The 27,221-nt window shown below is 37.9% G+C and overlaps 1 long non-coding RNA gene across 1 annotated transcript in view; it reads right to left on the bottom strand.

Moving 5' to 3' along the window:
* Positions 1 to 17,364: 17,364 nt before the first annotated feature.
* LOC143655787 (uncharacterized) overlaps positions 17,365 to 27,221 on the bottom strand; it is an 87,484-nt gene continuing 77,627 nt past the window's right edge. The window contains exon 5 of the long non-coding RNA XR_013162254.1: positions 17,365 to 17,762. This is a non-coding gene — a long non-coding RNA (uncharacterized LOC143655787). The remainder of the gene's footprint in view (positions 17,763 to 27,221) is intronic.

The raw sequence follows: 27,221 nt of genomic DNA, 5'->3' as shown, positions 1-27,221 counted from the left end.
GAGAAGCCACCAAATGATTTCATGGTGTCAACACTTCCTTTTCTGAAGCATGCTGCCCTCAGTGAGTCTACGGTGATTTCTGGAACTTTCTTACAGAATAACAAAATTAACCCAAACTGTACTACTGGTAAACATCTCGTTATATGTTTTTGATGATATAAGTGAGTTAAACACAATTTAATATCAAAAAATAAAACTGCATACTAAGTCTACTCTCTTTGTTAAGACTTTGGTGAAAACCCTTAGCTTAAGGGCAAAGAAAGTGGCATCAACTTTAAAATAAACTAGATTTATCTTCTTCTAAGTCCTGTTACCCTTCTGTTCATCCAATATCATTGTTGCCCCCAAACAGTTTATAATGGGAGGTCACTCCCTGGTTAAAGGACTTTATGAAACCCCAGAGTGTTTCTGATCTTTGTTTATAAATTTTCTCAACATTATCATATCAATTTATGGATATTCATATCAACTCTTGATTGTGATACAGACTTTACATGTCAATTCGTTATTGTTTTGAGGCTTCTTTTCCTCCAGTTACTTGCAAAATGTTCCTAACTGTATTTCTGCATTGCCCAGGAACAGTGACAGTGCTACATTCAACCCTGCTCGTCTCTTGGACCAGGGCGCTGTGTCCTGAGTCTGCTGATTTGTTCTGCTCCTCTCTTGTCTTTGCAGTAATGCTTGTTGGTGGGCTGAATTGGTTACTAATAGAAATAAAAGCTCAAAACAAACATATCCCTGCACTATGCATAATTGTGGATCTTGTGAGATTTTGGTGAAACCAGTAAAATTCTCATAGGCCACCCAAAGTCAAAGATTGTATTCCTCAGGCATTTCATGCCCCAAAGTGTTTGCGTCTGAAATCGACCGTCCATTTTCTTCATTTCTCCAAAAATATTGAGGGTCAACATCTGGCTATAAACAATAAATATATATGTTTGTTTTTGTACATTTAATTTGAAATTACTCTTCTTGGGTAACACTCAATCTAGGCCAAGCATCAGTGCCTCCACTTTTCTGTTCTTTTCTTTTACTATTTGAAACTCTTAGCAAAGGAACTTTTTTTTTAATTGTGAATGAGGGTGTCTATTCGGTTTATGAATATGGAATAATAGATCAAGCTTATTGACTGGGTAGATAAGGGAAGGAAAATATGCTACAAGAGAAGAGAACTTTTGGCTACAAAGTTCTGGCTGTTCTCCAAAATTCATAAATGTGGAAGCATCATAAATGATATTGCGGCTTCAACTGTGCTGTTAGCTGCAAAGACACACAGCCCAGACCCATTCAGATTAGAAATCTTGTAGATACTATGAAGAAAGAAATCAAGTCAGAGAATGATGCACAAAATCCTTATCTGGGGCCGGCCACAGTGGCTCAGCAGGCAGGAATGCTTGCCTATGATGCCAGAGGACCTGGGTTTGATTCCCGGTGCCTGCCCATGTTAAAAAAAAAAAAAAAAAAATCCTTATCTGACATGTTTGATTGTAGCTTTTGGGAGAGTTACACACAAAAGGAAGCAGAGTTTCCTGTTAAATAGTAATATTCTGCAAAATTACTCAGGCAGCCTTCTAAATAGAATTCCCTAAAACAGGAGGAAGCCTTCACAGCTAATTTGGTATTTTTTTTAAAGAACAAGAATCAAATGGGGGAGGGGAGTAAATAGTGAAACTTACTGTATTATAGCTAATCAAATTTTAAATGTCTTTTTCCCCCTATTTGTATTTTTGGACACAAATAAACAACAACAAAACAGGAGGGCACAGACACACCCTGAGCATGGTGGTGTCTCATTCTGACAGTTGAGATGCAGAACAGGGAGAAATACTAAATGAACACTAGCTGTCTTTGAACTTGAAGTTGATTGCTGTCTCTCCACTATGGCATCCCCATCTATAGCATGGGGTCAGTGAGTGTGCGGCTTTCTCATCCCTAGGAATGAGTTTGGAAAATGAGATGCTCCCTGACACTATCAGACATTCAACAAAACTACACTAGGAAAAGCCAATCTAAATTTGGCTATTTTTTCACCACCCATCACTGGCAACTTTCCCACACAGTCTCAACATTCCCTCAACACAGGAATGCCTCCTAAAGAAAAGTTTCAAGTTAGAATCGCAGGAAATTTTATCCTTTGTATCTTACCTAGATTATCTGAGTCAAAAGATATATAATAATATATTTTGCCAATCAAAATATGATATTTTCCATACAATAATTTCCTATTCTCTCCCTCTCTCTCCATTTTTCTTTGGTTTTATTTTCTTATATTGTGAAATTAATTTACACTTTGCCTTTTGCAGGCTAGATTAGAAAGTTTCACTTTCAAGAAAGTCGTCCTAATAGAAATACCCAAAATGAGCATCATACAAAAAAAATTGAAAATCTGATTGGACAAGAGCTTATCTGTACCCTTAAATACCAGTTTCATCAGATTTTCTTCCCAAACTTTGAGAAAAATAATCATCTTGATTCGGTAGGCTTTTAAATAAACGAAACTATTCCAGCAATTACCATTACAATGTAAAAGCTGACCTCAACATTTCAACATTTGGACCCTCCTAAGCAATAGCACATTTATAAAACTAATCAGAAAAAAAAAAGTTTCTCCAAAGTGCCCTGAGTCTTCCCAGCCTAATCAGCATCTGCAGCAACTTGCTGGCACCATAGGAAAGGTCAGCAGTAGCAATGTACAGACCAAAAAGCTCCTGTCACCACTTGCAGCCTTCAGCACTGACTATAATAACTCCCATATTCAGACAAAATGAAATTTGACATTAAAAAAACTGACTTCGTTCCATCTTCCTTTTAGTCAAGCAGAAGCTCCACTCTTAGAGAGTAGGCTGAGAGAACTTTGACCTTGTATTTATAAATATTCATAATGTATCTTGAATTTTACGTTTCTGAACTGTTACCAAAGAAAGTTTCCTTGCTAGTGACTGCTTGTCAGATTTTTATTTTGCATTTATGACCTCAGTCTCTGTATTGCTACATAATCAGACAATAGGGTTTTATATAAATTTTTCTGTGAGAATCATTTCACAAGGAAATCATTCCTGACAGGAGAAGGCATTGTTCAATCCAATCTAATTTACTAAAGGAACAAATATTCACTCGAATCCCCAGATCTCTTCTCACAGAAGACTTTGGATTCTGAATATTAGGTCCTCACAAAGCCAAGAATACAAATAACCCTAAAACAGATTAAAATGACTCAGACACTTCAAATAAATCCAATAATAAAGTCCAAGTTCCTCCCACCTCTCTTACCAAACCCTTCCTCACTTATGAGTATATAAATTTTTATTTTCTTTACCTCTTTTCTTTCTTTCTTTCCCTGAAAATATGTCACTACACCTCATCCTAAAAGATACAAACAAGTGTTCTGTAAGCTCACTAACTTCTCTAATAAAAATAAAATAAAAAGATACAATCCAGGCATTCGAAACCAAGTCTGTTGATTTTAAGGGTGTGATGACTCAGTAGGGCAATATTATTAAAAGTGATCATTTCCAACACACTAGATCATGTTAAACCAAAGTATGTTCACACAGCAGGACCTGCAGGTATGTTTTCTAGGACATTAAGCCCAGCTTCTGGCAGTTTACCATCAATGATCAGTAGTTTCACTAACCAGAAGTTCCATAAAACACTTGGTGCTTCCACCTGAATCAGATACACCAGTTTCAAAGTCCACTTATTACAAGAATTAGGAAAGGAGAAACTTTTGTCAGTTGTGCTACTTATATTCCAGAAGAGTTACTGATTGGCTAGGAAAAAGTAGTTTAACAGTGTGGGTGATTAAATGAAAACAGGCAGAAAAGGAAGCGAAAACTCACGAAGTAGCCAAGGGGTGTTCAAAGATAAGACAATGTCACGCAGAAAGGGGGGGTAAGATGGCCTTGGCAAGAATCTGAAAAAAAGAGAAGCTCTGGCCAGGGACCAGGTCAGAAGAATCACTGCCTTAAAACACCACAATTGGCTTTCCACTTGGGATGGGAAGAGTCAAATGATATACATTGATTTAATAAGTCATGTGACCCCTGGAATAGGAAGGGATCTGGAGCAAGACCCTGTAATTCATGAAAAGCCTGCAAGACCTGGCTCATCATCATACCATCTTCACAAGTGTCTTAATGTGCAAAGATGCTGTGTCTCAACTTGTGTCTTAATTCACAAAAGTGTAATAAGCCAACAAGTACTGACCTTGGACAGAGGAGTTACACAAAAATCCAATACTACTGGCATTTATATTTACCCTTTACCAGCAATCTCTATTCCTTCCTGTGCTTTTAGTCCACTGTTTAGGGTCCTTTCCTTTCAAACAGAAAAATCCCCTTTAGCATTTCTTGAAAGGCCAGTCTGTTGGTGGTGAAGTCCCTCTGCTTTTGTTTATCTGGGAATGTCTTAATCTCACCCTCATTTTTGAAAAACAGTTTTCCCAGATATAGAATTCTTGGCTGGCAAATTTTTTTCAGCACTTTAAAAAGGTCATCGCACTGCCTTCTTGCCTCCGTGGTTTCTGATGAGAAATTTGCACTGAATCTGGAGCTATTTTTCTACTATATTAATTTCACTTTCTACATTAATTCCCTTTCCCAAGTTTCATTTTGCTTAATTTCTTGTTCATTGTCAATTTTCCCAAGATAAACACTAATTGCTTTAATTCTGATCCCCTTAATAATGAAGGCATCTAAGACTAAAACTTTTCATTTGAATATGCCTTCCACTCTGTCCCATAGGTTTTAACTCTTCTCTTGTTCATTGCCTTCAGCATAGTTGATTCTTTTTCTTTTAATTTTGTCTCTGCTCCAAGGTTTATCTGGGAGTTTGTTTTTAAATTTCAAGAGTTAAACCTGTTTTCATTTTTCCATTATTACATTTTATGTTTATTGGATTATGATCACAGAAGATGCTTTTAAAAGTGCTACTTTCTTAAAAAGTTTAAGATTTACTTTGAAGCCAAGTACACAATCATGATTAATTTTGCTTGAAAGCTATAACTTTTATATATGTGTGAGTCTATGTATTAAAATTTATTGATTATACTATGACTTTTTTATTCCTTGGTTTTTATTCTATTACATCTATGACATTCTGAAAGAGGACTGTTGAAATCTTCTCCTTATTTTTATCAGGTTCTTCTTGCAAATTGTTTTTGCTTCATTTATTTAACTGCAATGCTTTCGATGGGTATGGCTTATGACTCCTAGCTTCATAAAGTTTACCCCTTTTAGCATTACATAATTTCCAGGAAATCATTCATTTCTTCTTGATTTTTATCATTGTACAATGTTCTTCTTTATCCTAGGTGGTGCTGCTTTCTATTTGTCCCTAAAGGTACATTTACCGTCCTTCCCACCTTTATTTTGCCCCAAAATTAAGTCTGTGTTTCCCAGGCTTCCTTGTAGCTCTATGTGGTCGTGAGCCAAGTTTTGATCAATAAAGTGTGAGTATAAATATCATGTGGCAGCTCCTAGGAACTTTCTCTAAGACTCAGCATGCAATTGTCCATAGCTGCCTCTTCTTTGTTCCTTCTTCTAACTGGCTGCTTAGAACACAGATGTTGTCATCTTGGAGAAAAAGCCTGAGGCCACACACACAGTGGGATAAAAAAGTATCTGGACCCTGAATATCTGTCACATGCCAGTCCTGGACTGCCTTCCCAGAATTTACATGAGAGAGACATAAATTCCTGTTATTTCTAGTTTTATATTACTTACAGCTGAATTTCATCATAATGAATACTCCTTGTTTTGTACTTTAAGCCCTGAATTCTACTTTGGTAATATTTCAATTCCTCCTTTTTTGTTTGAATTTTTCTCCATAATTTATTTATCCCATAGATTTCGACTTTTCTTTAGCACTTAGTTTTAAGTGTTTCTAGTGAAAGTACATAGTTACATTTGGTGTCTTAACTCAATTTTCGTGACACTGTCCTCAAGTGAGAGTTCAGGCCACTCACATACAGAAAGATGCTATTTATTTTTAATTAATTGCCTCTCAGCTCCAACCCACCCTTCTATGCTTATGGGGGCTACTGGACTTTGGAAACACATTCTTTTCAGCCAACTGACTCTATATTAGGCTTTATCAACATGGCATCCTGGAGGGACACTGCCAGCCTGGAGGAGGAAGAAGGGATTTGTTTCTTGTTTGGATTTGCCAAAGCCACAGAGGGCTGGCTCTGAGCTGATGGTTCAAGTGAGTAGTCTCTAGCAATGGTTGTCTTGACGGTGGTGGCGGGTGGTGGGACGCCCAGCTGGTCCTCACCATGCCCCTCACAGTAGACAGCTCTGCACGTCAGGGTCCCAAGCAACAGCTGACTTCACCATGGGGGTGTGTGGCTCGGCGTGAAGCTCGTCCCTGCAGCACTATCATATTTCTTCATCTGGTTCTCCCAGCAGGGTTTTCTGGGTCCCCACAAACAGCAGCCAGCATTTCTCCAGCAGCTGGGCCTTCTCCTCGGAAGTCTGAATCTCAGCCCAGAGAGCCCCTTCTCTAAGCTTCTAGGTTTCCCCCCGTCCTCCACCTTCTTCAGCATTAGAGGTGGCAGTCACCTTTTAACTGTGACTCTGTTAAAACTTAGAGTCCTCTTTATACTTTTAATAATTTAACCACAATTCTTCAAATCATATTTTTCTGTTCAAATGGCCACTGTGGTCTCCTGATAGTACACTGACCAAAGCAACGGAGCTTTTAAGTTGAGTTGTTTTTTATGTAGTCCTTGCGTGAAAAAAGAAGAATCTTCTCTGTGTGCTATTGCCAGCTTTCAATGCTTAAGGTCTAGTTGAGTAGTTTTGTCCAGCTTGATGCTGAGTATACCTTTCCGGTCCCTCGTTTGTGTGCTTTGCTGGTCCACTCTGAGAAGTGGGCAGTGGGCAATTGCAGAAGCCTTGAGTCAGTCGTTCCTGTAAAGGCTCTTCAGACTTTCTCAGCTGCTGTGACCCTCACCTACTTTCTTGTAGGAGTTGTTGAAATTCTGGATTCAGCCACATCCTTCACTTCTTCTCTGTACCATGGACCTTCTGTAATGAGGTTTCCTTGGCAGACGTAGCAGTTCTGAATTCTCAGCTACCTTCCATGAACCCCCTCAAGCGAGCAAAATATTTTCAGATATTTTTGGAAAACAGTATTGACATAAACCATAGTGCCATTTCTGTTCTACTATGCCTGAAATATGTGAGGGTTGGGCATTTTGCAAATCTGAATCCTCCCAGAATTCCAGAAGGGAACCTGGCATTAGCTCCCTTGACATCAATAGCCAACCCGTCTTGGTGGTTTTTTATCATCAGCTCTTCCAGCCTGAAGCTTGGGGCTCAGGATCCACAAGGAAAAAAAAAAAATGCCCTGAGACCCTTTGTTCTTGATATACAAATTTGCGAAAGAAATTTTTTCAAATGCCTGGCTTTTACAAATCCTAAGTGCTTTAATTTCTAAGATATTTTCTCCTCTTAAGACTTCTGAAGTTTATTTTGAAAGATAAAGCCAAGAATTTGATTCTTTGGGTCTCATTGGATTTTTTCTAATCTGCTTTTCATGAATCAATAATATTCATCCCCAGAATTTATGGCAAAAAAATTACCAAAAAGAAAAAAAAAGAGTTTTAAAGGATGAAAATAAGTCAGATGATATTTGAAACTAGAGCCCTATTGCATATAGAATTGAAGATTCTGATAATATAATAAAATGAACACCAGAACATCAGAAGGGATTCCTTGATATTAAAATTCTCATTTTTGTGAGCACTATGCCCTTAGGCAAGTTACATAATGTACCTGCTCTCATCTAAAATCGTCGAAAAATAAGTCACTTCACAAAGGTTTTATGATATTTAAAATGAGACAGTATATTTGTCAAGTAAACAGCACACATACCAGATCTTCTAGAATAGGGCTTACTGGAAGAAAATCATACAGACAAGAGAAGAAACAAGTATGTGGTTGTAGCCTGCGGCAGGCTATAGCAGTCTGGCAGAACCAATGTCAAGCTCTGAGACATCAGACTGTGTGCCATGGCGCTTTTAATCAGCATTATTGAGGAAGCACTAAGCCTTAACCCTGACATGATCAGGGGCCTGAGCTCCAAACTGTGTGATTGCAGCAACCAGTAAAAAGTGATGGAATATCTACCACCTCAGCACTCTTACAAAATTGATTGACTTAAGCACTAGTCTAGAGCACTACACAAAACCAGCTCCTTCTCTGGAAGACCAGTTTACAGGAAATCAGTCTTAGACCAATAACCCTTGCCTCTCAATCTGCAAATTTCCACTAGCACAGTGCCTGAAAAACAGGTAGTATAAATGTTGAACAAATACCTGTGTGTATGGTCATGGGAGACAATGTCTCCAGTCACTTTAACAAGAAGAAAGTATTTTTTTTAACTTTTTTTATTAATTAAAAAAAGATTAACAAACAAAACATTAAGATATGATTCAATTCTACATACACAATCAGTAATTCTTAATGTCATCACATAGTTGCATATTCATCATTTCTTAGAACATTTGCATCGATTTAGAAAAAGAAATAAAAAGACAACAGAAAAAGAAATAAAACGATAATAGAGAAAAAAAAAGATTATACTTACCATACCCCTTACCCCTTGCTTTCATTTACCACTAGCATTTCAAACTGAATTTATTTTAACATTTGTTCCCCCTATTATTTATTTTTATTCCATATGTTCTACTCTTCTGTTGATATAGTAGATAAAAGGAGCATCAGACACAAGGTTTTCACATTCACAGAGTCTCATTGTGAAAGCTATATCATTGTTCAATCATCATCAAGAAACATGGCTACTGGAACACAGCTCTGCATTTTCAGGCAGTTCCCTCCAGTCTCTCCGCTACATCTTGAACAACAAGGTGATATCTACTTAATGCATAAGAATAACCTCCAGGATAACCTCTCGACTCTGTTTGGAATCTCTCAGCCATTGACACTTAGTCTCATTTCACTCTTCCCCCTTTGGTTGAGAAGGTTATCTCAATCCCTTGATGTTAATTCTCAGCTCATTCTAGGGTTTTTCTCAGTCCCTTGATGCTGAGTCTCAGCTCATTCCAGGATCTCTGTCCCACATTGCCAGGAAGGTCCAGACCCTTGGGAGTCATGTCCCATGCAGAGAGGGGTAGGGTGGTGAGACTGCTCATCATGTTGGCTGGAGAGAGAGGCCACATCTGAGCAACAAAAAAGGCTTTCTTTTTTGAGAGATGACTCAAAGATGATTTTGGGGATGACTCTTAGGCCTAAATTTTAAGTAGACTTGACCTATCCTTTGTGGGGTTAAGTTTCATATGAACAAACCCCAAGACTGGAGGCTCAGCCTAGCTTTGGTGGTCCGCACTGCTTGTGAGAATATCAAGAATTCAACTTGGGGAAGTTGAGTTTTGCCCTGTTCTCACCATTCCCCGAAGGGGGCTTGCAAATACTTTTCCAGTCACTGATCAAATCACTCTGGGATTCATCGGGGCATCACTCTGGACAAACCAACAAAATCTCATGTTCAACTGAGATTCCAAGTATTTATGACATTCAATCAAACTATCTACATGAGTTATATTAGGAAATGCTCTAGTCAAAATATAAATTTTGTAACAAATAAACATTTTTTGCTTTAGTCTCACACATAAGATGACATTTTAAAGTATTAATTATCATCTATTTTCAGCACCCTGCAATAATGACATTCCTTTGCTCTTCCTCATGCAAAAACATTTTTAAAGTTTGTACATTGTACATTTCACTATTATTATACACTCTAGGCATTCCTAGATTATACCATCTCAATCTTTAACGTCTATCTTTCTTTCTGATTTCATTTATGTCCCCAGCCCTCCTCCCTCTATCATTCTCACATGCAGCTTCATTCAGTGTTTTAACATAATTACATTACAGTTAGGTAGTATTGTGCTGTCCATTTCTGAGTTTTCGTATCCAGTCCTGTTGCACAGTCTGTATCCCTTCAGCTCCAATTCCCCAATATCTTACCCTATTTCTATCTCCTGATGGTCTCTGTTACCAACAACATATTCCAAGTTTATTCACTAATGTCGGTTCATATCAGTGAGACAATACAGTATTTGTCCTTTAGTTTTTGGCTAGACTCACTCAGCATAATGTTCTCTAGGTCCATCCATGTTGTTACGTACTTCAAAAGTTTATTCTGTCTTAAAGCTGCATAATATTCCATTGTGTGTATATACCACAGTTTGTTTAGCCACTCGTCTGTTGATGGACATTTTGGCTGTTTCCATCTTCTTGCAATTGTAAATAATGTTGCTATAAACATTGGCGTGCAAATGTCCGTTTGTGTCTTTGCGCTTAAGTCCTTTGAGTAGATACCTAGCAATGGTATTGCTGGGTCATATGGCAATTCTATATTCAGCTTTTTGAGGAACTGCCAAACTGCCTTCCACAGTGGTTGCACCATTTGACATTCCCACCAACAGTGGATAAGTGTGCCTCTTTCTCCGCATCCTCTCCAGCACTTGTCATTTTCAGTTTTGTTGATAATGACCATTCTGGTGGGTGTGAGATGATATCTCACTGTGGTTTTGATTTGCATTTCTCTAATGGCCAGGGACATTGAGCATCTCTTCATGTGCCTTTTGGCCATTTGTATTTCATCTTCTGAGAAGTGTCTGTTCAAGTCTTTTTCCCATTTTGTAATTGGATTGGCTGTCTTTTTGTTGTTGAGAAGAAAGTATTTTTGTTCTCAAATTAAATAATTGATTCATCCAACGAGTTTTATTGAGTGTCCACTGTATGCCAGGTTCTCTCCTAAGCACTTGAGATACATCTGTTAACAAAATGCACAGATACCTATTTTGGTGGAGATTACAGTCTAATAAGTATTAAACATAATAAATAAGTAAGTTGCATTGTATATTAAAAGATGACAAGTCTATGGAGATGAAAATCAGAAGAGGGAAAAGTAGATAGGGAGTGCTAGGTGGGGCCAAGGAGGGTGGGTCTACCAACTTTAGGTCAAGTGGTCAAGATAGGCTCCTTGAGAGGATAACATTTGAGCAAACATTTGAGGAAGATGAGGGCATGAATCTTCAGGATCCTAGCTCAAGAGTTTCCTGGGCAGAAGGAACAGTCCAGTTCAAAGTCCTAAATTAAGAGATGCCCACCATGTTTAAGGCCCAGAGGAAATGGGGAGCCACAGGAGAGTTGAGCAGATTAATAGGGTCTGACTCCTTTCCAAAAGTTTCACTTTGGCTATTGCATTGAGAGTAGACTACAAGCGGTCAAGACAAAAGCAGGAGGGTAGAATTCTTGCCTGCCATACCAGAGACCAGGGTTTGATTACCAGCCCATGCACTGTAGCAAGCAGCCCTCCCCCCTCTTTCTGGTTTAGCTGTGCTCTCTGTGGAAAATCCCCAAACCCCCTCTCCTTGAGGGCAAGGAAGATAAGACACATTCCTGGGATAGAAACCCCCTCCCCTATCCTTCAGGAACTGGTGAAGATTCACATAGGCAAGAGAAGACATTCCTGGGGTGGGGGTCCCTCAACAGTTCAGCTCAGGGCCATTCTCAACTTAAATCAGCCAATTGTTTACCTTGTCTTTAACATGTTTTACAGTCTATAAAAGCTAAGATTGCCTTTTGTTCGGAGCTCAGACTTTCAGAGGCTACTTGACTGAACCCTATGGTCATAGAAAATAAAACCTGCTTCACGAAACTACGGATCCTTAGTCTCAGCCTGTTCTAACTTCACGGAACGTTCCTGGAAGCCTGCGGCCTCGTTCCTGGTTTTCGTGCTACAGCTCCTCTAAACAAACAATAAGCACTGTGAACAAAATTCCCTATGATATATATATCACACCTCCCTCTGTGTGTGTATGTCTATGTATAAATACAGAAATACACATATGTGGGGAGACATTAAAAAAAAAAGAGAGAGATGAAAGCAGAGAGGATTGCTGCACTAACATCAAAATTGATGGTATCTAACCCAAATCAATAGGCCATGCCCTTGACAATGAGGCTTACTCTTGTGAGGCTTATGTAGGTAGCAGAGAAACTTAGACTACCTGTAGGCATGCCTAAGAGTTACTTCTGGAGGACCTCTGTTGTTGCTCAGATGTGGCCTCAGTCTCTCTAAGCCCAACTCTGCAAAGTGAAATCATTGTCCTCCCCACTACGTGGGACGTGACATCCAGGGATGAAAGTCTCCCTGGCGACATGCGAGAGGACTCCTAGGGATGGTGCCAAACCTGCCACCATGGGATCAATAATTACATCCTGACCAAAAGTGGGAAAAGAAGTGTAATTAATAAAGTATCAGTGATAGAGAGAGTTCAAATAGAGTCGCGACGCTACTCTGGAGGTTGCTCTTACACAAGCTCAGGTAGACCATGCTACCTATCATAACCTGCCAACCCCCAACCAGGACCATTCCAGCCAATCCTAAAGAACACCTAGGGCAATGTATAAGATTCCACAAGGCTTCATGCACTAGAGTAACTTTCCAGAAACCTGCAGCCTCCAGATGGATCCCTGGTCCAGATAAGTATGAAACCTAGCCCATCCTCTCCAGAATATCAAATAGCTCCATCTCCCTACCCCATATTAGTGACAGACCCTTCCAATATCAAAAATTTAAAATTACCATAGCCCAAACAACCCCAAAGAGTGGCATGGAAAGATCTGAGGTGATAATGAAATTATACATAAAGATAGGACTTAACAAATGAATATGAATGCTGAAATCATTAAATTGATATTTCTTTTAGCTTCCAGTATTTTAGAGCAGCTAGAAGTAAAAACCTAAAATTGTGAAATCATAGCCCATGTCAAACTCTGAAATATGTTCTACAATTAATTGTGATGCTGTGCTTTGAAATTTATAGCTTTTTTGTACATATGTTATTGTTCACAAAAAAAGAAGGAAAAAAAGTCAATTGTGATGATTTAAAAAATATCTAATCCCTCTAGCCTCCTGTATTCTGGAGCAGCTAGAAGGAAAAATATGAGAGGATTGTATGGTCGCCCATGACAAACTCTGGGATCTGTCCTGTAACCATTTGTTGAAGAGTGCTTTGAAAACTATCGCTTTTTTTTATTTCTTTGCTTTGTATATATGTTATACTAAACCATAAAAAAAGTTAAAATAAAAAATGATTTAAAAAAAAATCGATGGTATCTAATGTTACTTTGAGCTCAGAAACTTCTTCCACAAGAAAAGTCGATTCAGGAGCAGCTATTGTTTCTGCTCCTGCTGATGGAAGGAGGGGCACATTTGATAGCCTTGCTTGCTAAGAGGACCTGTGAGTTTGGAAGGAAATGAAGACTTCCAGGAGACGGGGGCCTTTACATGTGAAACAGCCCAGAGGTCAAGCCATGATACTGGGCGATTTGAACTGCCGTGGCTCAAGCAAACTGTTCAGATGTAGATGTCATAGACAGGAACTTGAGAAAGAGCTTGTATGAATTTAAAAATAGCTGAACCTAGAGGAATAAGGGGTGAAGGAAATTACACCATTTGGTTAGAAAAGAAGCACATCACCTCCTCTGCCTGCCTCTGAGTATAAACATTTCAACAAGGGTCCCACCAGCGGCAGAGACCTTGAGGCTAGGAGAAATCTATCTGCTGAGACAAAAAAGGCATATGTGTTTAAAGGGGTTATTAGAACTCAGGATGCTAAGGTTCACCACCAGCTCTTTTACAATGCCCCAATAAAGAGCATTCATAGCCTTGATCCAGAGCTGCTGTCTGCAAATATGTCTTCTGGACATGTTACTCAAATTTGTTCTTTCCTGATAACATCTTGGAGTTCTCCCCTCATAGAAGAAATGTCAACATCATTGAAAATCATTTAGCACTGTCAAACTGGGACCTTTTCCCCAGGGCCTTTGTTGGCTTCTCTTTCCACTTTGAGCAGTGTGTAACTTTGGAAAATGTATTTAATGTCTTTTATTATCAGTTCCCTCAACTGTAAAATACGATGGTAAGAGTATTGACACCTACTTTTCATGGTTATATGGATTGATCTATGTAAAGCTTCTGGTTCAATGCCCAGGACTTATTAAGCCTCAGAAAATATTAGCTATCATTATTTTCATCACCAGTGGTATTGATTTTTATTGACACGTGGACACAAAAGGAAGCGTGTTTCTCACAAAGCAAGGCTACTCTCTTCTCACCACTTATTCAAAAACAATTATGAAAGATGCTCCAAGTTTATTCCCTTGCCCAAAGTGCTTTGCTTTGGCAAAGGGTGCCATTGTGCTTTGCTTTGTTTTGCTTTGCTTCTTCATCCAATGCAAAAGCACTTGGTTTTGGTTTATCTAAGGTATGAAAGATTCCTACTACTACATATAAGTACAACAGTACTTACATAGTTCATTTAGTGGTCTAGGTGCCTCACGTTTTAAAAAGAAACTACTGATGAAAAAAAATAAATATATAAGCAAAAACAAAAAAAAAAACAAGCGATCAAAAAAATTCCCCAGAGCCAATAGAAGGGACGTGCTGCATCCAACAGTACAAGTTAGCCCTCACATCTGCTGTGTGTCACTTCTGAGACAGGACAGGTCTTAGGGGACAGCCACTGCAAACCAGGAGGAAGTCAAGCTCACCACAGTCCCTGGAGTAGCCATGGTCTTCACTGTGATTCTTATGTCACTCCTTGGTGAGCAAAGTGACAGTTTACAAAACTTCTGGCTGGTTTTGTAATTTCTCTTACCTCTTTGTTTCATTTATTGTATTCAATGTTCTTTCTATTCAAGCAAAAGCCTTGTTTTCTCTGGAAGAATCACTGGCGACTCAGTGGCCCAGAGAAAGGGCCGTGCAGCTCTCTTTTAAGGGGCATCCGACTTTGAACTGTACATACAAAACCAGTGGGTCCCAACCCCTATGTTTGGTTTGTCCAGTATCCTAAACAGGCACTGAAGCGCCTTCTCGCTGGAGCATTTGGGAAGCATGAAGAAAAAGATCACAGTTTTCAGACTTACCATGTCAGGAGTAAAAGCTCCTTCCACCCCCAGAAACCCTCCATCCAAACACCAGACACCACTGTGTACTTTTGTGTTCCTAGCAACACAGTGGGAGAAGTTGAAAGGGGAGATGAGCGCAAATCCCAAGGGGCACGGGAAGGGGTGGGTGTGAGCAGTCATGGGCGGGAAGTTTCTTTCTCCACTCTAGACAAGCCCTGGAGTGGGAGGGGATTTCTGGGAATGTGGACAAACGTCATGATTTGCTTCCCTAGAGTTTCATAAGAAGCATTGTGATAATGCATCTTGGAAATGGTTGAAGGAAAGATTCATCAAAATCCTGCCTGTTATCAAGCGGGGAACCAATTATCCTCTAATCAGAGCTCATTGATCAAACTTCACAACCTAGTAATACAGTGAAGGAATGTTCTTTTCCATCAGATATTTAAAATATGTTCCATATGATCTTCCAATAATACTATTATTATAATGTCAATAAATCAATAATAGAAACATTAGCACCCTTGGGGAAAAAATGGGCAATTCACAAAAAGCAGTACAAGTGAAAATAAAAATAAATAAATATTCCCGGATCATGCATCCCAAAAAAGAGTAAATAAATCAATCAATAAAAGACAAAAACAAAAGAGGTAGTAAAAGTGACCAGTAAATTTACAGAGGTATACAAATTCTTCAGCAATGAAAGAAACATAAAATATAACCACATAATATATTTTTCTATTTATCAAATAGAAAATGTAGTTAACAAAGATCACACACACATTCATGGAAATCCCTTTTTGGCATTCCAAGGAACTCCCCTGGCCCTTCCCGAATGGACATGGCCGGTCTTGAGTCCCTCACTATGTAACCAGAAACAGGACTAAAATACTCTACTTTTCAGCCCAATCATTTCTGGTCTAAGTGCAAACTTGCACACTTACTGATCAATTTCTCCCAGTTCTGAGAAACTAGATAAAATGATGCCAGGCTGAGGAAGAAAGGAGGAGGCAAGAACACACAGACAAGATAATCAGAACAATATTAAGTGTACAAAATTCCACTTTGTGGGCCAGCTACAGTGAAATGATCACCATTGACCAAAGCATCGTGTCCCAGTTTAAAAAAAAAGGCATAAGTGTATTCTCAGCAGTACCCTATTCTAGATAAGAGAGCTAAAAAAATCTTTCTTCACCAGCATTTTCAGTAGAAAATTTTGCAGATGCAAAGTAGAGTGATAATAAGAGGAAACAACAGAGAGAACTGAAAAATTATTCTTCCTACATTGTAATTAAATTTGAATGATAAGATTTTTAATTATAAAATTTTGTAATAGTTAACCTTGTGATAAAATTTTGGATTTATTCTTGTATTCTAGAAGTTGATTCTATGTTGTTGATATTCAGATTCAGCTTTAGCTTTGGCCAAATATTGACTTTGACATCTGGCATTTGGTCAAAATGTGTATTCAGTGGATCGTATTTAAAATAAATACTCAGATGTATGAACGAGGTTCATGTAAGCCTACATTTATCAAAACATTATTTCTGAAAACTGGAAAAATATAATATTAATTATAAATATTGCATTATTTATTAAAAATGGAAACAATCAAACTGCTTAAAATATTGACATAGTTGTAATGTCAAAGTTCTAACGGGGAGTTATTCTCCTTCATTACACATGTCCCAGAAACACAGACTTATTAGGGATGCAGTAGCTGCCCTTTGCACCAAAGGGCTAACTTGTACCTGTGTCCCCTACAAACGAGAAAAGTAATGAGGACACAGAAGATTAACGAGAAGAAGACTGTTTCATAATTTGTCCATTAGTTTGTCACATGGAAGTGCTGTTCTCCAACACAGTCATAATTGATGCATGAGTTCTGAGCAGAACAGTGATCTCTTTGTGTGTTCACTTTCAACAGTGATCTCTTTGTGTATTCGCTTTAGACATCGATTCCCCCAGTAGACCAGAGGCACTCACAATGACCTTTTATCTGGGCTCCCTAATTCTTAGCTTAGTGTTTGGTAAGTGTGTTTTACTTAAACTTTTTAAATTATTATTGTTATTATCTCAGGAAAATGAAAACTTTCTCCAAAAGATGCAACTTTGTTCAAAACCATGAAGCCTGCACTTTTTCCCTCTACAGATGGAACCAGGGGCGATTCAGCGAACCAGACAGGACCAATTACCACCCTGGGAGACGCGTCTGTGACTCTGAAGTGCACATCTACATCCACAGGGCACCCCACTCTTTTCTAGTATGTCTAATACCCCAACAAAGCTCTGCGGTTTCTTCAGAAAGAGACAAAGGGAGAACAGCAGCAACTTCAGAGGCAGAAAAGTCAAAGAAAAAAACTCCCTCATAGTGAAATACTCAGTCCAGGAGTCAAACTCAGCCATGTACAACTGTCTTTGGAGAGACACAGTGTTAAGAACACAGAGGTTGCTGAACAAAAACCTAAAGAGCCCAGACGAGACATGTAGTGAGGCTGAAAGCCGAGGTTGAGGAGCCTTGTTCTCTTTCCCAGATTGTCCCATTGGGGCATTAGTGGAAGATTGGGAAAAACAATTTCAGCTTCAGCTGTCTCTGACTCCAGAGGCATGAGGGTTTCTTTGGCTAAAAATGGGGTCAGGGGAAAGGGTCTCAGGTAATGCCCCTACTCTCAATCAGGTCTGTCCTCTCTTGTCCTTGAGGCTTCTTTGAACGATGTTGAGAAATTACAATCTAATGACATGGATGCCTGTGCTGGCATTAGTTATGCAATTTTGGCCAGGTTGATTGATGTCTCTGAGCTTCAGCTTTTTCATCTGTGAAGTAAAAATAAAAATAATCACACAAATATAACATGGAGATCAAGTGAGAAAAAAGTAGGCTTAAAGGGGTGAGTTGGGTGTCAATGTCTCCTTAGAACTTAGCAAGCCCCACCAAAACAGTCCTGCCCTCTTAAGGCAAACTTTCTCCCTGATCCTAACCTTTGTAATAGGCCCTTCCCAATTCACTGATTAATCACTAGACGCACACCCTGCCACCCCCCAGTCTGTTAAATTCAATGTATGCTCTTGTTTCTCATTGGCTCTTCTCTAAAAGACCCAATAAAAACTGAATGGAGTTATACAAGATGCATAGGTGAAAGATGATGATGATGATGATGATGATAGATAGATAGATAGATAGATAGATAGATAGATAGATAGATAGATAGATAGATAGATAGATGGATGGATGGATGGATGGATGGATGGATGGATGGATGGATGGATGGATGGATGGATGGATGGATGGATGGATGGATGGATGGGTAGATAGGTAGATAGATAGATAGATAGATAGATAGATAGATAGATAGATAGATAGATAGATAGATAGATAGATAGATGATCACATATTATAAAACTGTCTTCCTTAGAAGAATTTGGTAGTCCATAGAAATTGCAATAGTATTTGACTTCATTTAGCACTCATTTATACACTTAAAAATGAGTTAACCCTCATGTATACTCTCAAAAAATACCTTTTAAAGCAAAACATTCAATATGAATGTTTACTTTTTTATTTTCAAAAGCAACATACACATTGGTATTCCTTCTCGAGCTCACTTGAGCACAGGCTGACCTTGTCTCTCTTTTCTTCTACCTTCACATGGAGATAAAACAACAAACAAATTTTTTTTTGATATTAGAAAGGCTTAACATGAGTATTTCACAGTCATTCTCCAGCTGGTTGAGTGGTTGCAAACTGGCAGAATTGGCCTATACCAACACTTTGGAAGGAGGTCTAGAAAATAAAGTATTATGTACTAGAGAAAAAAACTTATCAGGCTCCTAATTCAAGAAGGGAATTTAACATGTCCCTTTATCTCCTGCTTCTAGTGAGGCTGCAGTAGTACAGGAGGGTAAAAGGCAATAGCTTAGCAGACACATCACACAGCTTAGCACAGAGAGAAGCTGACACAAGTCCCACAATTAAGGCCAGTGCTGCTGTGATGACCACCTCCAGGGGTAGCAAGAGGGACAACTTGGAGTTTCCTGCAGCAAGAATAATTCTGTTTTCTTAATTATGCCCTAACAGACCATGCTGACTTGTTTCTTATCAAGTTATGAAGTACTTCCCAAGTCAACTATCCCAGAATATTTTCCATCACCACTACTATCACCACTATCATCGTTATCATTGATAACATTTCTTGCATTCATTATAAGCTCTGAAAATTTGCATGTATTATTTCATGTGATCTTTACTGCATTTCTATGAGTTGGATGCTATAAAGATTCCCATTTTAAAGATGAGGAAACCAAAGCAAAGAGAAATAAAGTGGCCTTCACAAGACCACTTACCATGAAGAGTAAAATAAAGTCCTGAGGTTCTAGACAGCCTAGCTCACTAGTCATTCATTCTTTGGCAAGTTTTTTTTTAATTCAAATAAATATTAGTTGAACCCCTAAACATTCTTGGTGGTTTCTTAGGCAGTGGGGCACAAAGGTGAACAAGTCAGAAATGGCCCTTGCCCTACTGGAACATATCGTCTAATGGGAGAGAATGATGTTAATCAGTTATGTCAGAAATTAAAATGGGATACCTTATGTCTTAGGTTTGGCTGAGACCTCAGAAAGACAAAAATGAACAACTGGCGGAACATATTCCCATACTGCAACATACAAGGAGCCATCTAACAACAGTTTGGTGACCCCTTAGCCTAACACCCACCTTCAAAATATAGGAGAGTTAAATTTGAGGAAACCCAAAAACTATATTACACTTATGACAGTACATCAAGACTTTCCATGCCCTTTCCTTCCTCCATCCCACCCTGGGGGAACCAGAAGGAGCCTAAAGAGTGAGAGAGAAGGAGGGAAAGCATTTTGAGTATTTAGTTTCCTTGGGCCACTCAAGCAAATACCATAAATGGGTTGGCTAAAACAATGGGAATTTTTACAGTTTTGAGACTAAAAGAAAGACCAAATCAGGGCAAGATCAAGGTGATGCTTTCTTCCCAAAGACTGATGTTCTGGAACTGGCTGCTGCCAATACCTGGTCCTTGCTCTTCTGACATATGGCAAGGAACATGGTGGTCTTTCCCAGCCTCTCGCTTCTCTTCCAGGGTTCATTGAATTTCAGCTTCTGGCTGCAACCTGTGGCTTTCTCTCCTCTCTCTGAATTTCATTCTGCTTATGAAGGACTCCAGTAATAGAACTAAGACCCATCCTGATTGAGGTGGCCCACACCTTAACTGAAGTAACCTCATCAAAAGATACTACTTACCATAGATTCACACTCACAGGAATGGATTACATTTAAGGACATGTTTTTCTGGGGGACATACAGCTCTAAACCATATAATGGGAACTGGACGAGAAAGAAGCCAAGTCGTCTTCATTAACTTCAGGCTCCAACTTGAAATAGATCAGGGTGGGAGAGGGTCAGGAGGCAGAGGGAAATGCTTGGATTCAAGATGAAATTCATAATTTTGATAACTACACAGTCTAAACATTTTAATTGACACAGTGGGATAATTCCTAGAGAAATTATGTTATCCACAAACAACTGTATCAAAGAGAGCAGGGAGAAAGATCTTGTGCTGGTTTGAAAAGATTATGCACCCTAGAAAAGCCATGTTTTAATCCTAATCCATCTTGTGGAGGCAGCCATTCCTTTTAATCTCTGTCCAGCAGTATAGGTTGGAAACTTGATTAGATTATTTCCGTGGAGATGTGACTCACCCAATTGTGGGTATTAAGCTTGATTAGATGGAGATGTGACTCCACCCATTCCAGGTGGGTCTTGATTAATTTACTGGAATCCTTTAAGAGAGGAAGCATTTTGGAAAAAGCTTGAGAGCCACGAGAGAGCAAGAGAGCCAGGAGAACAAGGAAAGCCCATGCAGCCAGAGACCTTTGGAGATGAAAGAATACACGCCTGGGGGAGCTTCATGAAATAAGAAGCCTGGAGAGAAAGCTAGCAGATGTCACCATGTTCATCATGGGTCTTTCCAATTGAGAGAGAAACCTTAAACTTCTTCAGGGTTTCTTGAGTGAATGTAACCTCTTGCTGGTGCCTTAATTTGGACATTTTTATAGACTTGTTTTAATTGGGACATTTTCACAGCCTTAGAACTGTAAACTAGTAATGTAATAAATCCCCCTTTTTAAAAGCCATTCCATTTCTGGTATATTGCATTCCAGCAACTTGCAAAGTACAGCAGAGCTTATATACCAGTTCTGTACGGACAAGTGTGAGAAAAGTTAAAGGTGCTTCATGATTACAGCCTATTGAGCTCTTCTTATCAATGAATAGTTATACAAATAACTATACAGAGAAGGAGTTAATTACAAATGTAATGAGTACTCAGAAGGAGACTTGCAGGTAATTGTTTAAGAGTTTAACAACCCAACCTGGAGTTTGGGAGACCCCATATCAGAGAAGCCCTCATGAGAACCTTGGAGAGAGGACAGTGGAGGCACTGAAAGAAAGCAATTGTGGCTGCAGCCCAGGGAGCTAGGAGATGGGAGGACTTGGAACACATCAGGTATGACTTTATAGGTCACTTTAAGATAGTCCCTACTTTTCATAAAAAGTAATGAATGTTTTAAAAAGATTTTAAGCCAAGAAATGGAACCATTAGAGCTGTGACTTCAAAAGTCCCAGCTCCAGAGCCAAGAAAATTAAATAGAGAAAGAATAATCTTTTCAAAAAATGGTGCTGAGTAAATAGAATGTCCACAGAAGATTGAATTTGGATCCCTCCCTTACACCATGCACGAAACAGATCATAGACCTAAATGTAAGAATTAAAACTATAAAGTCTTTTTAAAAAAAATCACAGGAGTAAATTTTCATGATCTTGGAGTAAACAATGATTTCTTAGATGTGATACAAAAAGCACAAATGATAAATCAGAACATTGATAAACTGGACTTCAGCAAAATTAAATTTATGGGGTCTTCAAAGATCACCATTGAGAAAATGAAAAGGCAACCTGCAAAATGGGAGAAAATGTTTACAAATCAACCAATAGGGGACTTGTGTCCAGAACATATAAAGAACTCTTACAATTCAATAGTAGGAAGAAAAATGGCCCAATTTTAAATTGAGCAAATTATTTGAATTGATATTCCCCCAAAGAAATAAATGAACGGCTAAAAGCACTTTTAAAAGATGCTCATCAATCATCAAGGAAATGCAAGTCAAAACAACAATAATGTACCACTTCCTGCCCACTAGAGTACTATATAAAAAACAACAACAAGAAAAAAACAGACAACAACAGTACTAGCAAGGATGTGGAGCAACTGAAACCCTCATACATCCCTGGTGGAAATGTAAAATGATGCTACCACTTTGGAAAACAGTCTGGCAGATCCTCAAAATGTTAATCATAGAATTACCATACAATCTAGCAAGTCCACTCCCATGTATGTACCCGAGATATATATGTTCATAGGAGAATTATTCATAACAGCTAACAAAATGGACACAACCCAAATAGGCATCAACTGTCAAATGGATAGCCAAAATACGTTACTTCCATATGATGAAATGCTATTCAGCCACAAAAAGGGATGAAGTACTGATACATGCCACAACGTGGATGAATTTCAAAATCTTTATGCTAAATTGGAAAAGATCAGTCACAAAAGACCACAAAATAACACTTTTTATATAAAAATGTCCAGAACAAGTAAATCTGAGGGACTGAAAGTAGATTATAGATTGCCTAGTGCTGGGGTGGGGGGTCTGGGGGGTAATGAACAGTGACTGCTGATGGGTACGAGGTTTCTTTTAGGGATGATGAAAATGTTCTAACCAGAGATTGTGGGGATAGTTGCACAACTCTGTAAAATGATTAAAAACCAACAAGCTTTACACTTCAAACAGGTGAATTTATTATTACATTTCAATCAAGATGTTAAAACAAAAGAAAATTAAAAATTATGGAGGCAATATGGATAAGTTTAAACTAGAAAGGAGCTGTGTTAGTTAGATTCAGTTGTCAACTTGGCCAGGTGAGCATACCTAATCTTGTTGCTGCGGACATAAGCCAACGGTACGTGAACCTCATCTGTTGCCAATTACATCTGCAGTCAGCTAGGAGGTGTGTCTGCTGCAGTGAGTGACGTTTGACTTAATTGACTGGTGCTTAAATGAGAGATCGCAACATAGCACAGCCTAGCAGCTTGGCATTCCTCATCTCAGCACTTGCAGCTCAGCCCAGGTCCTTGGAGATGGAGAAAGAAATCACCCCGGGGAAAGTTGTTGGAACCCAGGGGCCTGGAGAGAAGACCAGCAGAGACCATCCTGTGCCTTCCACGTAAGAAAGAACCTCAGTGGAAAGTTAGCTGCCTTTCCTCTGAAGAACCAACAAAATAAATCCCCTTTTATTAAAAGCCAATCCATCTCTGGTGTGTTGCATTCCGGCAGCTAGCAAACTAGAACAGGAGCCAATTTTTTCACATTATTAGTGACTAATTTAAAGTGTCAGGTTATGTTATTTCTCTCGCGACACTTTATTTTTTTTTCCTCCAAACCAATTATCACAATTTTAAGTGTTGTGATTATTTGTTGATTGGTTTATCTGTCTCTCCCTTTAGAGAGTAAGCTCCATGAAAACACAAGCTGTATATCCTTTGTTCTCTTGGCATAAGTAGCGCCTAGAAAAGTGCCCGCCCCCTGGTGAGTTTTCCATCAATATTTCTGGAGTAAGTGGATGAATTGACGTGTTTCCCATGGTGGAATTAACTCATCAAAGAATATCATTAGCTTTGTCTGCAACCTTTACTTTTATAATATTACTCTCCAAGAGTATAACCAAAATACAATGATCTCAAAGAACTGTCCCAAGTGGTTGCTTCAAGTAATTGTCAAAATTGAAATTTGCCTTTTTATAAATACAGATTAGTGAAGTACAAAAATGTACTTACAAGGTAATAAGATATATTGTTGAAGAACTTGGGCTTTGGGCTTTAGAGTCGGAATGCTTCCTAAAATGTGTTTGATCTTTGGAAATCCACTTGACCGCTTTAATTCAGTTCCTTAATCTGTAAATTAGGGAGAACAACAGTACCTGCCTTAGACGGTTATTACAAATGTTAATTGGTAAAGCAAAACTGTGGGATGAGAGAAATAAATCAATAAGTACAGGTAGATATTTTTAAGCACCCCTTCCAGAAACTGACATTTCAAGGAGAAAAAAAAAATGAGTACATTATCTGAATTAATAGTCTTGAATTAATAGATATCTATAGAACACTACAGCCAAACAAATAGAAAGATAGCATTGTTTTTTAGTATGCATAGACATCCACAAAAATAGATCATGTACTAAACCACAGAGGAAGACTTCATAACTTCCGAAGATTCAACAACAATTTAGACTAGGTTCTCTGATTATAGTGCATTAAAATTAAGAATGAATAAAAAGAAGATAGCTTAAAAATCTCATATGAATTGAAACTAATAACATGTTAAATAGTATATTAAATAACCATTGAGCTTAAAAAGGCATCAGAAAGGATATTATTAAATATTTAGAACTGACAAGCATAAAACCCCTATATATTAAGTATTGAGGAATGCAGATAAGTCAGTACCTAGAGGAAAAATTATAGCTTTAACTGTGTTTATTATAAACAAGAAAATATTTTCTGGCCAGCAGAAATAACTAATTGGTGAAAACTATTCCTATCCAGAACCCTCACTACATGGGAATCTCAGGGAGATAGTTTTTAGCTTTCCAGGCTCTGCACACTGAAAGACACTCTAGGAAGAGCTAAGCTGGATGTTGAGGAAACAAAACCACCATTTGCCCCATAGTTCCTAACTCATTTTACGAAACTATTCTACCACTGAAATCTGCATTAGTTACCCAGGGCTGCTTTAATAAGTTACCATATCCTGCCTGACTCAAAACAACAGGAATTTATCCTTTCATGGTTCTAGATATCAGATGTCCAAAATTAAAATGTGAATCCTAAAATATTCTACCCTATGTTATTTAAAATAGTACATCAATGTCAAACAGAATTTACAGATGGTTTAACATAGAAAATATACCAGTGTAAAGAACCAAGAGCTCATTAGCCCAATGGACATAAAGTGGTTGAGAATGTTCAGCCTTATGATCTAAAAACCAGTTCTTCTCATGTACTAGGAAGAGAGTTTCCTGAACTTGTCAACAGGCACACTTTATACTTAATGGATAAATTTTAGAAGTATTTACTTTTAGTGAGAAATAAAATAAGGATAACAACTATCACCGCTTAAGTCTAATGTGTTACCAAGATATATCAGACCAGCATTTTTTTTTATTTTTATTTTTTATTTTTTTTTATTTTTTTTATTAACGGAAAGAAAAAAAAAGAAATTAACACAACATTTAGAAATCATACCGTTCTACATATGCACTCAGTAATTCTTAACATCATCACATAGATGCATGATCATTGTTTCTTAGTACATTTGCATCGGTTTAGAGGAACTAGTAACACAACAGAAAAATATATAAAATGTTAATATAAAGAAAAGAAATAAAAGTAGTAATAATAATAAAAAAACAACAACAACAAACAAACAAACAAGCAAACAAAAGCAAAAAAAAACCCTATAGCTCAGATGCAGCTTCATTCAGTGTTTTAACATGATTACTTTACAATTAGGTATTATTGTGCTGTCCATTTTTGAGTTTTTGTATCTAGTCCTGTTGCGCAGTCTCAGACCAGCATTTTTAAGACAAATAAAAATAATTAGAAACACATGGAATAAACCAATAAAGCTAAAGCAGTCACTTCTTTGAAGGCATGAGCGCTAACACAGAAAAGTCAACCAAATCAATAACTAATAGAATTAATATGTGAGTTCAGTAAGATTTTTGGAGACAAGATAAACTCAGTAAGACAAATAGAATTTCTGTATTCCATCAACAACCAACTACGAAATATGAGATAATACAATTAAACTAGTGGCAGTGGACCCAATCCACTATGAATTATCTTAAAAATAAAACTCAAGAACCGGATGAAGAATGTTTTAGAAGTCTGTCAAAAGTCACAAAAAAACATGCAAATAAGTAGAGAAATACCCCCAAGCACTTATAGGAGAGGAATTAAAATGTTCTAAGATGTCAGTTGTACATGAAATAAATACAAAGCCATCTAAACTGATTTTCCAGCTGTTTGTCTGAAAACTTCAATAATCTGAAATTTACATAGAAAAATAAATATAAGTGAATAACTAAGTTAACTTTGAAAAAGAAGTACAGAGAAAAAGAAGGTATCCTATGAGATATTAAGACAATTTATATTTATACCAGCAATAGCACTATGGTATTTGTATATAAACAAATGGACTAAAGGAACAGAAAGACCAGAGACAAATCCAGTTATATGAGAACTTGATATATAAGTAACACCTTTACACAGCTAATTACGTGTCAGGCACTGTTGTAAGAAATTTACATATGATGTCACATAATCATCACAACAATCCTATGAGATAATTGCTATTATCACCTTCTTCATCATTATAATTATCCCCACTTTAGAACGATACAACTGAGACAGAAAAATTCAGTAACTTGCCTCAGTTATCCCAGGATAACTGAACCAGGATTCAAACTCAGGCAGGACAGCTTCGGCAATAACCTTAAACAATAAACTTACAGCCTCTTATCACAAGTCAAAGGGAAAAGAACAGACTGTTTAAAAGGCCATATTAGGAGAACGAGATAGTATAGGAGAAGAAATAATGCTGGGTCACTACCTTCTGTCATATACAAAGGTGAAAATCCACTGATTTAAAAGAAGTAAACCTGAAAGATAAAACTATATTTTGAATAGAATAAAATGTAGGGGGATATCTTTGCCACCTTGGAAGGAACAGAACTCTTTGAAAAAGATCTATAAATAAAGCAAAACATTTATGGCTTTCATTACATCAAAATTAAGCTTTTCTGATCAACAAGACACCGTAGGCAAACTAGATAGATGATATAACATTGGAAGAAGTTAAAACCAACAAAAAGCTGATATCTAAAACATAATAGAAACCTCAACAAATTGAGAAAAAAAAAAGAATGGAAAAAACAAATTGACTAACAATCAAGCAATGAAATTCAGAAAGTCACTGGTAAACAGAGAAAAGCAAACTAACACAAGGTTTCCCTGGACACACAGGAAACTTCATGCCCAGGTAGAGAAAAACATGTGGCAGCAGCACTTAGTCAAATTAAGTAATAGGTACACACTGCGATCCAGCAATCCCACACGTGATTATACT

Source organism: Tamandua tetradactyla, chromosome 14, assembly GCF_023851605.1.
Source record: "Tamandua tetradactyla isolate mTamTet1 chromosome 14, mTamTet1.pri, whole genome shotgun sequence".
In the NCBI taxonomy this organism is placed as follows: Eukaryota; Metazoa; Chordata; class Mammalia; order Pilosa; family Myrmecophagidae; genus Tamandua; species Tamandua tetradactyla.
Note: the sequence above shows the minus strand (reverse complement) of the source record. Positions and strands in the feature narration are given on the sequence as shown.